The sequence below is a fragment of the Thunnus maccoyii genome, chromosome 8, assembly GCF_910596095.1.
Source record: "Thunnus maccoyii chromosome 8, fThuMac1.1, whole genome shotgun sequence".
Classification (NCBI taxonomy): Eukaryota; Metazoa; Chordata; class Actinopteri; order Scombriformes; family Scombridae; genus Thunnus; species Thunnus maccoyii.
In genome coordinates this window covers 11108941-11114246 of record NC_056540.1, presented here as the reverse complement: position 1 = coordinate 11114246, position 5306 = coordinate 11108941, and positions in this window count along the sequence as shown.

Below are 5306 nucleotides of genomic sequence, written 5' to 3'. Positions count from 1 at the left end.
TTTACAACCACATTCCATTCATCATCTCGCTTTTCTGTTGACCATCAATTCGCTCTACTTTAGAGTTTCAGTAGATGGAAAACTAAGGCACATGATGTAATTGTTAGACAAGCAGCACTAGGGGGCACTCTGACTTTTCTGGTACTAGAGAGTATTGCACATGGGTGAGTGTGCTTGGTTTGTGTGCACATGTGAGCGTGTGTGTCAGTCAGTGCTACCGCTGGGGGTCGAGGCTGTGTGTTTACATGGCTGAAGTTCCCATGACAAATGTGGTCGGAACATCATCTTGACTTGGGAATGTGCACCAAAAAAAAAAAGAAAAGAAAAGAAAAGAAAAAGAAAAGCCGCTTCTACAACTCCGCTATTATTCTTTCTCTTCAAACATGTGCTTTCAATCTCTTGAAACACTCTGTGCCTTTTTTTCCCTCGCAGTTTTACAATGCCATTAGAAAACAATGTTCTTTGTTTTGTACATTAGCTATGAATTAACGATCCCGCCCATCTTTGTGCCCACAGAAGAGGTTCTGATCTGCAGAGTCACTCACTGGGGCCCAGCTTTCCTCCTGTCAGAGCAAGGGTTCTTTCACTGCTGTTATATTTCAGGCTGTTATTGTTGGCCCTCTTGCAGCCCCGGTAAGATCTTTAGTCCTTTTCCCAAGCGATATAACCCCCACACACATCACACAGTATCTGACCCCTGTCTCCATGACACATGACAGGTCCACTGTGGAGCGTGCGTGTGTGGGCATGAGAGCAAGGACTGATGTGTGCGCTTTTAATGTGTGTGTACTTTCATGTAAATGTGTAATAAATATGTGTGCACTGTACAGATATATGTAAGATTGCACGAAGCATATCTGGCATGGTATGTAAGTACTGAATATACTAAAACAATGAGTCCACTTGTCACATGTTCAAAGTCGCATAGACAACCCGATGTGATCTCAAACCACACACACAGATGTTCCTAATGGGACTAAAGTAGCATTCACATTCCTGTGGATAACCAGTCTGTTTATTTTTCTCTCTAAACTGGACTGGATTGCCACTTTCCCTGGTGAGAAAAAGGATGTAGGATGATAAAAAAAAATGAGAGGAGGCTGATGAGAGAGGCTCCCACCACAGTTTAGACCTCCAAAGCCAACTGTCAGTACAGCTAAACCAGCAAACCTCAGCAGCGGTGATTTAAGGGTGACAGTAATTCAGAGTATAATGGAAGTTGATGCCAGTGTGCAATTCTTGGCAAGTTAAAACTGCTGTTGTCTTATTCCCCTACATAAGGAAATGAGCTTGGTGTAATTGCAAAGACTTATGTTTATATGTCAGGGTGTTACAGTAAATCCTGTTGCTTTGTACATGGGCGAGAAAGCATACACACATACACACACACACACACACACACACACACACACACACACACACGGGAACCCACACAGGTATGCTCAAGTCCTGAGAGCATCTGCTCCTTTACAACTAGATTGAATTAGCAATTACAGAGAGTAAAAACCAGAACAAAACATCTGGAGCTGTAAGCAGCAGAGGTTATAAATCTGGGAGAGAGAGGAGGGGGGTATGAAAATGAGCCAAAGTGAGATTCTCAAGGACAGTGTCTCTGATTGGCCCATTAACATGCCAGAGGTGTCAAAAAGGACCCGAGGCAATCGGAGAAATGGGACAGAGCAGAGGGCTTTAGAGGGCATATAGAACACCAGTGAATGGAGGTACTTTAGAGTGTACAGAGGAGAGTACAGGAGAGGGCCGGTGAGATACTCCACGGGAGAAATGCAGTATTAGTAAAGATAATATAGCTGAATAGATACACGGATGTTGTTTGTGTCTTGAACCTCCTCACAGGAAATCACCCCGATAAGCAGAGAGAAAGCTGTGGAAAAGCTGAGGGGAAGTTGTGAAAAAAAAAGAAAAAACTATGGGGGTTTTTTTGGAAAAAAGACCTGGAACTGTGTGGGTGCAAAAATGAAGGTTCACTGACGGAGCCTGAAGATCACCACTTTGCCAAACCATAATTATGCATGTTTGGACACAGAAAATACCTCAAGTAAACGTGATGCTGGGTGTTCGTAAATGTATTTTAACGATTATATCCAGTTTGGTTTTAAGTCCATATAAATGTGAGGTTGGAAAGCCACAGTGCCATTACCACATCTGTTTTTGCTATTATTGGCACAATAAATTACGTAGGCAATTTGTTTGCGCTGTTGTTAGAGTAATAGAATCAAATTATCCCATGTTAGGGAAATGATTATGTACGAAGCGGAACCCATCAGGGATTCACATGGCAATCAGTGAAGTAAGACAGAGCTGAAATGTTGGCGCTCTGCAAATCCACTGCTCCAGGTCCACTACGTCATTTAAAAGACCTCCTCAACCTTGGATAGGAGATGATTTGTACCTGGTTCACACAGAAGTAGACTGTTTCACCCACTCATCTGGCAATGTTAAAAGTGCTAAGTCAATGCAGAGCCGCACAAGATCAGTGCAACATCAATCCGGTGGTGCTGTATGAAAAAGCATGCAGCGAGCTAGGAGGACAATCATAATTGAAAGAGCCTGACACAAGAGAAATGAGAAGTGTTTGGAATGAAGGACAATATCAAATGAGTCTTATCAATTAAAAGCCAGGGAACAGTGTTTACATTTCCACTCCAAGGCCAGACACTGGGTAGATGTTTCAAATAGGTCAAGGTTGAAGTGAAAACAAAAGTTGGTCGATTAGCAGTCGAGGTGCAACATTCCTAATTTGTATGCTAATCTGGCAGATCATCATCGTGTAGGCACTGCCTGCGATTCTACATCTGCACAAACTCATTTAATTATCCAAACACAATTCACAAAAGTCACTGGAAACAAACCAAACCAAAATAAAATAATTTGCATATATTTAAAAGAGCAGATAAAGTCCCTCGGGGTTGGTTAATATTTCAGAGGCATAATAATAATATGCTAAATCATTCACATTTTATCCTGCACCAAAACAAAGTGGCTTTGTCGATGTAATTAGGGTGTTTTAGAGTTGAATCACCCTGGCAAATGACCATGTTTTTCTCTCTGGGAGACCAGTGTGTGAATGTATCTAAACCTCTCTCCCTCTCCCCTTATGTGTGTGTGTGTGTGTGTGTTTGTGTATGTGCTTGTGTTGTATTGTCACCGTTCCTCCATGTGCGCGCAGTCTTAGAAAAGGATTGATTAAAGAGAGAGTGTCTGTCTCAGAGCAGTTAATGAGGTTTAGTCCCATGAGCTGCGAGGTTTGGGTGTGTGTGAGTGCACACACACGTGTGTTTGTGTGTGTGCATGTAGACCTAGTGGAAGACATTGTTAATTGGCTAAGACTTACTTTCAGCAGGGGGATAGTCAAGGGCACAGTGCCTCCACATTTGTGGAGTGCCATTTGTAGAACACGGTGTATGTTCACTTTCTATATTAAATATTATTTTGAGGGAATGATGAGTCAGTAGCAAGCTGACAGAAAGAATTATGATTGTAATTAAACTTGTCATTTTGTATGTTTGTATGTAATTTCAATGTTTAGATAAAACATGGAAATGTTCCTTCATGTTTGAACGATAATGATATAAATGAGAAAAATGCATATTGAAAACTGAATGGAAAAAAAAGATATTTCACTTCTCTGTGTTTTACCTGAGAGAAGCCGAGGGTGTGAATGAAACTCATTCATTTTAATCTCTGGGGACAAGAAGAAGAAGAATGGAAAAATAAGAAGAAGGAGAAGAAGAAGAAGAAGAAAAGAGGGACAAGAAGCAGAAGATGAAGAGGAGGAGGAGAAAGATAGAAAGAAAAAGAAATACAAAATGACAGAGAGGACAGGAGAAAGAGGAAATGAGGCAGAGGGGGGGAAAGAGAGATATTCCACAAAGGCCATAGAAGATGGATACAATCTCACCTGCTCTGGTCTCCACACAGACCTGTCCGTCTACATGTATATACAGACCTGTATGTTCTTTTGCAGTGCAACACACAGCTCATCTCAAACAGCAGGAAGCATTGACGCTTTCATGTGGAGCACAGCCCAAAGTAGAGCAAGATCACAATGTGTGTGTGTGTGTGTGTGTGTGTGTGTGTGTGTGTGTACGTGCGTGCGTGCATGCATGCGTGTGTGAAACCCAGGCTTTTCCCCCCTTGGGACCTGCACAAACACGCTTCCCATCTTTCCTTTGAGTTTCACATTCAAAGGTTCCACTCGTTCAGCTGTCAATCAATCTCTCAGCCAATCAAGGCCCTTCATTCTCAGTCTGTTTATAGATCAAGGCTGGTTTAAGCGTATGTATGTGATGTGACTGGAATTTTTACCATGACTAATACTAATACTGTAAATATTCATATTTTTTTTACACATCACCAGTGGTGTCAATCAAAATCAACACTATTGTGGCATACTGTGAGTGCACAGGAAGTCTATAGCAATGATTATGACTGCAGGTCCTGGAAACCCATTGTTGGTACTAGAAGGATGCCAGAAAATGCAGAAAGAAATCTGGACCAAGAAAAAGGTCTGTAAATCGTCTGAATAGAATGAAAAAAGTTCAGAGATGTATGTGCAAAGAAAGAGAAAATTCTCCCAAAGAAGCACAGATGGAGGTTATAAAAGAAGTGTCTTTGTGTGTGGGTTAGGACTGGTGAGTGTACATGTGCACAATGTGTGTGCATTTGTGTTATCAAAAGATTTTTCAGCACTGTATAGAAGCATAAGTGTTGTGTTATAGGGCTATCGTAACCCAGATATGTCATGCTTAATTTAGTGGCTAAGAGTACAAGAGAAAAGGGGGAGAAAAAAACTACAAATTACTGTGAAATGCACACGATATCTGCAAGTATGAGTACATCACAACTGCACTTAAGAAAAGCGAGAAGGAAAGAAAGCTATAGTGATGGAGAAAGAGAAAGAGAGAAGCAAACAGACGGAGCATCAGGTGACAGCAGGCGTTATCAGACCTCACCTCTGATTGCCATCTATTATGATGGAACAATAGTTTCCTGTGGGCCATGCTAATGACCTGTGTGTTTCAGCAACAGGGGAAATTAACTCAGCCATACTTTGTCTGCTTTATGCCAGGAGGGAAATTGACAAAAGGAGAGGAGTAGAGCACGAGAAGGTAGAATCACTGACACACCTGTTATTTAGTGATAGACAGCTGCCATATGTCTCTACCTGCATTGTGTGGGAACGTTGGGTGAGATTCAGTCACCAACAGAGGGCAGCAGAGGGCTTCAGAGCTGACACATCCCTCAGCGGCTGATTATGAAGCTTAGCCTCGGAGTCACAGAGAATT